This window comes from Saccopteryx bilineata, chromosome 5 (genome assembly GCF_036850765.1).
Source record: "Saccopteryx bilineata isolate mSacBil1 chromosome 5, mSacBil1_pri_phased_curated, whole genome shotgun sequence".
In the NCBI taxonomy this organism is placed as follows: Eukaryota; Metazoa; Chordata; class Mammalia; order Chiroptera; family Emballonuridae; genus Saccopteryx; species Saccopteryx bilineata.
Window position 1 is genome coordinate 170,558,758 of NC_089494.1, and position 12,752 is coordinate 170,571,509.

The following is a 12,752-nucleotide window of genomic DNA, read 5'->3' on the forward strand; positions in this document are numbered from 1 at the left end:
TCATGCTCAAGCCAGCAACCCCATTCTCAAACTGGCGAGCCCATGCTCAAACTGGCAACCTCGGGGTTTTGAACCTGAGACATCAGCATTCTTCTACTCACTGTTACACCACTGGTCAGGCAAGTATTGATTTTTTCATATCTAAAATGTGCATGTGGGACTGGATTATTTCTGAGGTCTCACCTAGCACCACTACCAGAAACCTTACACCAGGCTTGATTCTTTCCAGTCTTCAGAGAAACTACCTGGTGGGGAAAAGTCTCCCAAAAGGAAAGACAGAATGTAAGGTAACCTAGTTATAGCCCTCAGTTACGGAAGGCCTTCCTTCCTTTTTCCTTTTTTCTATAAGTTTGCTCCTTGGTGATCTCATCTAATTTCTTATGTCTTAATTATAGATAGCCTCAGCTTCGTGAACTCAGTCTTCTGTCTCATTTCTCCTTAGGAATTAAATCTTCAGACTCCAGTTACTTGGCTCATAGAGCTGTTCTCTTTTTATCTCAAACAAACCTTTCCCACTGTATTCCCACTGGAATAATCACCATCTTTCCAGAAAACAAGATGCAAAGTTTTGTCACATTTTCTTCATATTCAATCATTAGATGTTTGTTATTCTGCTGCAGTAATTCCAAGATTTGCTTTTTCCTCCTAATTCCTGCTATCAGATACCAGAGTTTGGCACAACCACAGGACTATCTACACAATTTGCAGGGCTCAGGACAAAACAAAAATGTAGAGGCCCTTGTTCAAAAACTATAAATGTTAAGGTGTTGACAGGAGGGCATCAAAGCAAGTGTGGAAACCTCAATTAATCAAGGGTCTTGTGCATCTATATATGCACATATTTGCTCCGATTGACCAAATCACGTATCCACCTTCATCTTTTCCTCCTAAACAGCGTAAAATGTTTGAAAAGAGCCTCTTTTAAACGCACTTTCATTGAATCAGAAAAACCTGTTGCTTTTGTGACAGACACTGTTGGTCTTCCAGGTCTTTCCTGCTAGCAGATGGCTAATTTGTCTATAAATGCTTTGACTCAATGGCAGGAGCTGAAGCCAGGAAACCAGTTAGGACATAGTAAACTAAGTAAGACCTTATTATGGTTTGGCTCAGGCAGGGAGAGGTGGAGGTATGAAAAGTGGTCACATTGTAGATATCATGATGGTAGAGCCAACAGGATTTACTAATGGACTGAATATTGTATATAAGGGAAAAGAGATATCCAGGATGACTTTAAGGTTTTGGCTTAAGTGATTAGAGGGATAGAGAGTTCTCACTAATTAAATGAGGACTCCAGAGGGGCGGATTACAGGGAAAATTTAGGAAATTAATTTCAGACATGTTTGAGAAGCTTGTTCAGAGATACGATGGGGGCTAGAAATGAAGTCGGGTCTGACCTGTGGTGGCGCAGTGGATAAAGCGTCGACCTGCAATGCTGAGGTCGCGGGTTTGAAACCCCAGGTTTGCCTGATCAAGGCACATACGAGAAGCAACTACCACGAGTTGATGCTTCCCACTCTTCCCCTACTTCTCCCCCCACCTCTAAAATCAATAAATAAAATCTTTAAAAAGAAAGAAAGAAACTTGGAAGCACCAACATAGAAATGGCTTTTAAAGCCATAGGCCTAAATGCAATCCTCTAAAAAGTGAGCGTGTAAAGAAAAAAAGAACAAGGTCTAAGTCGTGGGAAGTGGAGAAACTGAGGCCCCGCGTGGGAGACAGAGCAGGAGCGGCCAGCGCAGCAGGAGAGTTCCGTGTTCCCGTATATCTAAGACAGCCGCGGACTCAGCTGGCGTGAAGGAAGAGGAGGACTCGATATTGAGCACTGGGTTTAGTAATGTGGAGGTTATTAGTGAACTTCACAAGAGCAGTTTCAGTGGAGTACTGGGGACAAGCACAGTTGTAGTCAGAAGGAAAAAAAAAAATAGAAGAGGAATTGGGGTAATGGTCAGAGTAATGGCGGGGTAGGAAGCAATACCGATAAATCTCCCCCAAAACTCAACAAGATCTTCAACCAGAAACAGAAAAACCTATACTTGGAGCTTCCAGATGCTTCGCAAGACACCCAAAGGTATGATTGAGTGAAAAATTGGCTAAATATATAACCAAACCCCGAAGGAAATAGGGAGTAAGAAATGCTCCGCCTTCCTCACTAACCTAAACAGGGCGGCTTTCTCTGGTAACTGTGAATATAGAAACTGAGGCGGGCAAAGGGGGTGAATAGATCCAGGCCGCCGCGGCACAAACGGCCGAACCAGGCTGTGGCCCGGAGTACCAGCCGAGGAAAATCTGATCCTGTGGCAACCCGGGCAATACAAGCTAACACTCGCGCCAAACCCAAACAAAGAAAGACAAGCGGAGCGGCCATTTTACCCGGTCTCCTGGTCGGTGCGCAGTTAGTGGGCGAGAATTTCTTCCTAGGCCCCGAGAGTGGGTGCCCGTGTTGCCCCACGGAGAGGCAGGGTCAGAGGCCTTTCTGTGGGCCGAGGACAGAGTCTCTGGGCAGCCCCAGCGCCCTGGGAAAGCCACGCACGGGAGGGAGTGAGAACTAATTCCAACGGTGGAGACTTTCCGTGCTGGAGGGTGTTTCACTCAGAGGGAACCGCGGCCGGCCTCATATCCTGGTGTGCGCGCGCAGATAAGGAGTGAGCAATTCCTCCGAGTGCCTCGGCAGTGCGCCCGTGTTATCGCACAGAGGGGCAGAGTCAGGGGCCTTTGTGTGGGCCACAGCGGAATCTCGGGCCGCCCCAGTGCCTTACAAAAGCCGCGCACGGGGACGGAGCGAGACTCAATTCCAAGCTGCGACTTTTCCCTATGGTTGAGGGTTTCACTCAGAGTGTGAGACTGCTGGCCAGATATCCTGGTCGCAGACAGTGAGTGAGAGTTTCCTCCAAGTGCCCCAGAAGTGGGCGCCCGCTTGTGTTACCGGACAGAGTGGCAGAGCCAGAGGTCTTTGAGTGGGCGGAAAGCCCGCCTGATTATGCTAGCAGCTCTGACTGACTGAGCCTTACCCAGAGCCCTGTGCTGAGTGGAAATAGAGTGGGGAGTTGCCAGCTCTTTGAGCCTCTTACTATCCAGGCAGAGGCAGCAGCAACCCCATAGCTGGATTCTCAGGCGACTAATTGAGGAAGGAAAGACTAGGAGAAAGGCTCCAGGAACACGGACTCTCTCACTGTCAGAGCCTATAAATGCTAATGAGCTTCGACTGCCAACGAGACTAAAGCACAATACATGACATTGCCATAGAGACTTATCAACTGCAAACCTCTACCTGAGCGTGCCAAAGAGGCAGAACCCAGGGTACAGAGTCACGGACCAGGAAGAGGGAGAGAAAAGAAAAAGCAAGAAGATAACCTCTCAAAATCAAGAATAATCTGCAGACTTTATAACCTGTCCCATTTTATTATATTTGTTCGTTTGTTTCTCTTATCTTCATTCTTGATACTTTTTTTTTCCTCCTCCAATTTGGCCGATTAACTCTCTACCGGTCTTACTCTCTCCTCTCCTTGAACTACACTACCCATAAGTGTTACATCTCCCATTATCTTTTCTCTTCTCTTCCTTTCTCTCTATGAGGGTTTCACTCCAAAACCCTTAACTATCTCTCTCTCTCTCTCTCTCCTTTCTTTTTTCTTCTTTTAGTGGTTCCCTTTTTTTTTCTCTCTCTCTCTTTCTTTTCTCCCTCTATATTAGATTCTTCCTTTCTCCTTTACATCTCCTCTCATTCAAACCTCAATAACAAACAAATTATCTTATCTGGGACTCAAACCTATGCTTGTGGCATTTTGGGGGGTTTTTACTTCACCTTTTTAACTCACTAGCAGTGCTCCCATCCCTGGCTCTCCATATTATCTAGTTCTTGTTCCACTAAATACAATAGTAATTTTTTAATTTGTCCCCCCATTTTTCCGTTTTCCTCTTATTCCTCTCATCATAACTCTTAGACAACCAAAAACTAAAAGCAAATCATTTTATTCTTGACCCAAATTTTTTCCTTATTTGCTTTTTGTGGGTCCACATGCTCTTTTTTTATTCTTTTTTTTTCTTTTTTCCTTTTTTTTTTTCTTTTTTTCTTTTTCTTTTTTTTTTTTTTTTTGCCCCTTTATTACTTTTCCCCAATTCAGGCCCTCCATCACAGGCATTGTTTGTTATAATTTACAGTCCACCACAAGATTTTCTCAAGAAAGAGGGGAGAGGAGAGGAGAGGAAAAAAGGAGGGGGGGAATAATTTCCTTTTTTAAAAAATTTTTATTTTATTTTACTTTTCTTTATTTCATTATTAATTTTTTTAAAAAAAACAACTCTTTTAGATTTTTTATTTTTTTTATTTTTTTTAAACTTTTTATTCTTTATTAAATCTCATTAATACTATCAACAAAACCACCCTCAGATGCCATTAAGGAAGAGAAAATCAAATATCATGGATACAAAAGAGAGAGAGATAACACAGCTAGATGAGGAAAAATCTATGGAGAAAAAATTTTATATATTGGAAACCTTGGAGCTAAATGACAGAGAATTCAAGATAGAAATCCTAAAAATCCTCCGATATATACAAGAAAACACAGAAAGGCAATTTAGGGAGCTCAGAAAACAACTCAACGAACACAAAGAATATATGTCCGAGGAAATTGAAACTATAAAAACAAATCAAACAGAGATGAAAAACTCAATTCACGAGCTGAAAAACGAAGTAACAAGCTTAGCTAATAGAACAGGTCAGATAGAAGAGAGGATTAGTGAAATAGAAGACAAGCAACTTGAGGCACAACAGAGAGAAGAAGAAAGAGACTCAAAAATTAAAAAAAATGAGATATCCCTACAAGAATTATCTGACTCCATCAAAAAGAATAACATAAGAATAATAGGTATATCAGAGGGAGAAGGAGAGAAAATGGAATGGAGAACATACTCAAACAAATAATAGATGAGAACTTCCCAAGCCTGTGGAAAGAACTAAAGCCTCAAGTTCAAGAAGCAAACAGAACTCCAAGTTTTCTTAACCCCAACAAACCTACTGCAAGGCATATCATAATGAAATTGACACAAACCAACAGCAAAGAAAAAATTCTCAAGGCAGCCAGGGAAAAGAAGAATACAACATATAAAGGAAGGCCCATTAGACTATCATCAGATTTCTCAGCAGAAACTCTACAAGCTAGAAGAGAGTGGACCCCAATATTTAAAGTCCTGAAAGAGAGGAACTTTCAGCCACGAATACTATACCCATCAAAGCTATCCTTCAAATACGAAGGAGAAATAAAAACATTCACAGATACTGAAAAGATGAGGGAATTTATCATCAGAAAACCCCCACTCCAGGAATTACTAAAGGGGGTTCTCCAATCAGATACAAAGAACAAAAAAAAACAGAGCCACAAGTAAAAGCTCCAAGAAGAACACAATAAAACCAAATTTAAACTGTGACAACAACAAAAAGAAAGAGGGGGGCCTGACCTGTGGTGGCGCAGTGGATAGGGTGTCGACCTGGAAATGCTGAGGTCGCCGGTTCAAAACCCTGGGCTTGCTTGGACAAGGCACATATGGGAGTTGATGCTTCCAGCTCCTCCCCCCTTCTCTCTCTCTCTCTCTCTCTTTCTGTCTCTCTCTCTCATCTCTAAGGAGATGAATAAATAAAAAAAAAATTTAAAAAAAAAAAAAAAAAAAAAAAAAGAAAGAGGGGGAGAAGATGGAGATTAACAGGACCAAAGGACAATGGAGTGCAAAAGTACTCACAAAATAGTTCGCTACAATGAACAGGGTAGGGACCCTTTTCATTATTCAAAGGTAACCACCATTGAAAAAACCACCACAGAAGCACATGAGATAAAAAAGATAGCAACAGAGGAAAAATGTATGGAATACAACCAAATAAAAACAAAAGATAGAAAAACGAAAGAGAAGGATCAAACAAGACACAAAACTAACAGAAAGCAAGATATAAAATGGCAATAGGGAACTCACAAGTATCAATAATTACACTAAATGTAAACGGATTAAACTCACCAATAAAAAGGCACAGAGTAGCAGAATGGATTAAAAAAGAAAATCCAACTGTATGCTGCCTACAGGAAACTCATCTAAGTAACAAGGATAAAAACAAATTCAAAGTGAAAGGCTGGAAAACAATACTCCAAGCAAATAACATCCAAAAAAAAGCAGGTGTAGCAATACTCATATCGGATAATGCTGACTACAAGACAGGAAAAGTACTCAGAGACAAAAATGGACATTTCATAATGGCTAAGGGGACACTGAATCAAGAAGACATAACAATTCTTAATATATATGCACCAAACCAAGGAGCACCAAAATATATAAGACAGCTACTTATTGATCTTAAAACAAAAACTGACAAAAATACAATCATACTTGGAGACCTCAATACACCGCTGACGGCTCTAGATCGGTCATCCAAACAGAGAATCAACAAAGACATAGTGGCCTTAAACAAAACACTAGAGCACCTGGATATGATAGACATCTACAGGACATTTCATCCCAAAGTGACTGAGTATACATTTTTCTCCAGTGTACCTGGATCATTCTCAAGAATTGACCACAAAAAAAGAATTGGGCCACAAAAACAACATCAGCAAATTCAGAAAAATTGAAGTTGTACCAAGCATATTTTCTGATCATAAAGCCTTGAAACTAGAATTCAACTGCAAAAAAGAGGAAAAAAATCCCACAAAAATGTGGAAACTAAACAACATACTTTTAAAAATGAATGGGTCAAAGAAGAAATAAGGGCAGAGATCAAAAGATATATACAGACTAATGAAAATGACAATACGACATATCAGAATCTATGGGATGCAGCAAAAGCAGTGATAAGAGGGAAGTTTATATCGCTTCAGGCATATATGAACAAACAAGAGAGAGCCCAAGTGAACCACTTAACTTCCCACCTTAAGGAACTAGAAAAAGAAGAACAAAGACAACCCAAAACCAGCCGAAGAAAGGAGATAATAAAAATCAGAGCAGAAATAAATGAATTAGAGAACAGAAAAACTATAGAAAAAATTAATAGAACAAGGAGCTGGTTCTTTGAAAAGATCAACAAAATTGACAAACCCCTGGCAAGACTTACCAAGGAAAAAAGAGAAAGAACTCATATAAGCAAAATCCAAAATGAAAGAGGAGAAATCACCACGGACACCGTAGATATACAAAGAATTATTGTAGATTACTATGAAAAACTTTATGTCACTAAATTCAACAACCTAGAAGAAATGGATAAATTCCTAGAAAAATACAACCTTCCTAGACTGAGTCAAGAAGAAGCAGAAAGCCTAAACAGGCCTATCAGTAGAGAAGAAATAGAAAAAACCATTAAAAACCTCCCCAAAATAAAAGTCCAGGCCCTGACGGCTATACCAGCAAATTTTATCAAACATTCAAAGAAGACTTGGTTCCTATTCTACTCAAAGTCTTCCAAAAAATTGAAGAAGAAGCAATACTTCCAAACACATTTTATGAGGCCAACATAACCCTCATACCAAAACCAGGCAAGGATGGCACAAAAAAAGAAAACTACAGACCAATATCTCTAATGAATACAGATGCTAAAATACTAAACAAAATACTGGCAAATCGAATACAACAACATATTAAAAAAATAATACATCATGATCAAGTAGGATTCATCCCAGAATCTCAAGGATGGTTCAACATACGTAAAACGGTTAATGTAATACACCATATCAACAAAACAAAGAACAAAAACCACATGATCTTATCAATAGACGCAGAAAAGGCTTTCGATAAAATACAACACAATTTTATGTTTAAGACTCTCAACAAAATGGGTATAGAAGGAAAATATCTCAACATGATAAAGGCCATATATGATAAACCATCAGCTAACATCATATTAAATGGCACTAAACTGAAGGCTTTCCCCCTTAAATCAGGAACAAGACAGGGTTGTCCACTGTCTCCACTCTTATTTAATGTGGTACTAGAGGTTCTAGCCAGAGCAATCAGACAAGACAAAGAAATAAAAGGCATCCATATCGGAAAAGAAGAAGTAAAGGTATCACTTTTTGCAGATGATATGATCCTATACATCGAAAACCCCAAAGAATCCACAAAAAGACTACTAGAAACAATAAGCCAATACAGTAAGGTCACAGGATACAAAATTAACATACAGAAGTCAATAGCCTTTCTATATGCCAACAATGAAACAACTGAGAAGGAACTCAAAAGAATAATCCCCTTCACGATTGCAACAAAAAAAATAAAATACTTAGGAATAAACATAACAAAGAATGTAAAGGACTTATATAATGAAAACTATAAACCATTGTTAAGGGAAATTGAAAAAGATATAATGAGATGGAAGAATATACCTTGTTCTTGGCTAGGAAGAATAAATATAATCAAGATGGCTATATTACCCAAAGCAATATACAAATTTAATGCAATTCCCATCAAAATTCCAATGACATTTTTTAAAGAAATAGAGCAAAAAATCATCAGATTTATATGGAACTATAAAAAACCCCGAATAGCCAAAGCAATCCTAAAGAAAAAGAATGAAGCTGGGGGCATAACAATACCTGACTTCAAACTCTATTATAGGGCCACGACAATCAAAACAGCATGGTATTGGCAGAAAAATAGACACTCAGACCAATGGAACAGAATAAAAAACCCAGAAATAAAACCACATATATATAGTCAAATAATTTTTGATAAAGGGGCCAACAACACACAATGGAGAAAAGAAAGCCTCTTCAATAAATGGTGCTGGGAAAACTGGAAAGCCACATGCAAAAGAATGAAACTGGACTACAGTCTCTCCCCCTGTACAAAAATTAACTCAAAATGGATCAAAGATCTAAACATAAGACCTGAAACAATTAAGTACATAGAAGAAGACATAGGTACTCAACTCATGGACCTGGGTTTTAAAGAGCATTTTATGAATTTAACTCCAATGGCAAGAGAAGTGAAGGCAAAAATTAATGAATGGGACTACATCAGACTAAGAAGTTTTTGCTCAACAAGAGAAACTGATAACAAAATAAACAGAAAGCCAACTAAATGGGAAATGATTTTTTCAAACAACAGCTCAGATAAGGGCCTAATATCCAAAATATACAAAGAACTCATAAAACTCAACAACAAACAAACAAAAAATCCAATAAAAAAATAGGAAGAGGATATGAATAGACACTTCTCCCAGGAAGAAATACAAATGGCCAACAGATATATGAAAAGATGCTCATCTTATTTAGCTATTAGAGAAATGCAAATCAAAACGGCAATGAGATACCACCTCACACCTGTTCGATTAGCTGTTATTAGCAAGTCAGGTAATAGCAAATGTTGGAGAGGCTGTGGAGAAAAAGGAACCCTCATACACTGTTGGTGGGAATGTAAAGTAGTACAACCATTATGGAAGAAAGTATGGTGGTTCCTCAAAAAACTGCAAATAGAACTACCTTATGACCTAGCAATCCCTCTACTGGGTATATATCCCCAAAACTCAGAAACATTGATACGTAAAGACACATGCAGCCCCATGTTTATTGCAGCATTGTTCACAGTGGCCAGGACATGGAAACAACCAAAAAGCCCATCAATAGATGACTGGATAAAGAAGATGTGGCACATATACACTATGGAATACTACTCAGCCATAAGAGATGATGACATCGGAACATTTACAGCAAAATGGTGGGATCTTGATAACATGATACGAAGAGAAATAAGTAAATCAGAAAAAAACAGGAACTGTATTATTCCATACGTAGGTGGGACATAATAGTGAAACTAAGAGACATTGATAAGAGTGTGGTGGTTACGGGGGGGAGGGGGGAATGGGAGAGGGGTAGGGGGTGGGGAGGGGCACAAAGAAAACAAGATAGAAGGTGACAGAGGACAATCTGACTTTGGGTGGTGGGTATGCAACATAATTGAACGACAAGATAACCTGGACTTGTTATCTTTGAATATATGTATCCTGATTTATTGATGTCACCCCATTAAAAAAATAAAATTAAAAAAAAAAAGAATTAATATCCAAAATTCATAAAGAACTCATACAACTCAACATCAAAAAAATCCAACAATCCCATTTAAAAACGCGTAGTGTACCTCAATAGACACTTCTCCAAAGAAGTCATACAGATAGCTAAAAGATATATGAAAAAATATTTAATGGCACCAGAGAAATGTTCATTAAAACCACAGTGAGATATCACCTTATAGCTGTCACAATGGCTATCATTAATAAATCAACAAACAAATGCTGATGAGGATGTGGTGAAAATGTTACTCTCATGCACTGTTGGTTGAAATGCATTATGGAAAACAGTATGGAGTTACCTCAAAAATTAAAAATGGAACTGACTTATGACCTAAAGATTCTACTTCTGGGTATATATCTGAAGAAACCCAAAACATGAATTTGAAAGAATATATACACCCCTATGTTCATTGCAGTATTAGTTACAATAGTCAAGAAGCAACCCAACTGCCCATCAATAGAGGAGTGGATAAAAGAGCTGTTTATATATATATGAACAGTGTCATATATATATGACACATATAGATAGATATACGATAGATAGATAGATATAGATATGCCACTGAAACCCTATGTATACAGTAAAATTTTACGTTACCATAAAACATGAAATTTTACCATTTGTAAAGCATGGATGGAACTAGAGGCTATTATACTAAGTAATAAAAGTCAGTCAAAATAAAAAAATAATAATAATAATAAAGAATCAGTCAGAAATGACAAATACAATATCAGTAATGAAGACCACAATGGAAGGAATTAAAAGGATAGATGAAGCTGGGGATTGAATCAGCAAGTTAGAGGACAAGATAAATGAAGGCATGGAAGCAGAGCAGCAAAAAGACACACAAAAAGTCTGAGGAAACTAAGAGAGCTCAGTGACAGCATGAAGAGAAATAACATCCACATGATATGGATTCCTGAAGAAGAGAAAGAACAAGGGATAGAAACCTTGTTCAATCAAATCATTGCTGAAAACTTCCCTAAATTGATGCAGGAAAAAGTCACAGAAGTTCAAGAAGCACAGAGAATTCTATTAAAGAGAAACCCAAAGAAATCCACGCCAAAACACATCATAATTACAATAGCAATGCTAAGAGATAAAGAGAAAATATTAAAAACTGCTAGAGAAAAAAAGGCTATCTCCTACAAAGGAGCCCCCATAAGGATAACATCCGACTTCTCAACAGAAACACTTGAGGCCAGAAGGGAATGGCAAGAAATATTCAAAGTAATGCAGAACAAGAGCCTACAACCAACACTACTTTATCCAGCAAGGCTATCATTTAAAATTGAAGGAGAAATCAAAAGCTTCCCAGCTAAAAAATCTCAATGAATTCATTACAACCAAACCAATGCTGTAAGAAATATTAAGGAGCCTGTTGTAAACAAAACAAAGGGGGAAAAGAATATAGTAAAAGAGGAATATAGCTTTAAAGAATAAAATGAAAATAAACAACTACATATCAATAATAACCTTATATGTAAATGGATTAAATGATCCAATCAAAAGACATAGGGTAGCTGCATGGATAAGAAAACAGGACCTATACATTGGCTGTCTACAAGAGACACATCTCAAAACAAAAGATACACATAGACTAAAGGTAAAAGGATGGAAAAAATATTTCATGCAAATGGAAATGAAAAAAAGCTGGGTTAGTAATATTTATATTAGACAAAATGAACTTTAAAACAAAGGCTATAGTAAGAGATAAAGAAGGTCACTACATAATGATAAAGGGAGCAATCCAAAAGGAAGATATAACCATTATAAATATCTACGCACCTAATATAGGAGCACCTAAATATCATATAAAGCAGACTTTGATGGATATAAAGGGCAAAATCAACAGCAATACTATAATAGTAGGGGATTTCAGTACCCCACTAACACCACTGCATAGATCCTCAAGAAAGAAAATTAACAAAGAAACAGAAGACTTAAAGGACATACTAGAACAACTGGATTTAATAGATATCTTCAGAACCTTTCACCCTAAAGCAGCAGAATATACATTCTTTTCAAGTGTTCATGATACATTCTCTAGGATAGACCACATGTTAGGGCACAAAAGAGGTCTTAACAAATTTAAGAAGATTGAAATCATATCAAGAATTTTCTCTGATCACAATGGCATGAAACTAGAAATCAACCACAACAGAAAATAAAAATTCTCACCTGACCAGGCAGTGGCACAGTGGATAGAGCATCGGGCTGGGATGCAGAGGACCCAGGTTTGAGACCCCGAGGTCGCTAGCTTGAGCACAGGCTCATCTGGCTTGAGCAAAAAAAGCTCAGCAGCTTGAACCCAAGGTTGCTGGCTCGAGCAAGGGGTTACTCAGTCTGCTGAAGGCCCGCGGTCAAGGCACATATGAGAAAGCAATCAATGAACAACTAAGGTGTCAAAATGAAAAACTTATAATTGATACTTTTTGTCACTCTCCATTCCTGTCTGTCGCTATCAATACCTCTCTCTGACCTTCTCTGTCCCTGTATAAAAAAAAAATACTCAAACCCAGGGAAACTAAATAGCATGCTATTAAATAACGAATGGGTTAACAATGAGATCAAAGAAGAAATAAAAAAATTCTTAGAAACAAATGATAACGAGCATACAACAACTCAAAATTTATGGGACACAGCAAAAGCAGTCCTGAAAGGGAAGTTCATAGCATTATAGGCATACCATAAAAAGCTAGAAAAAGCTCA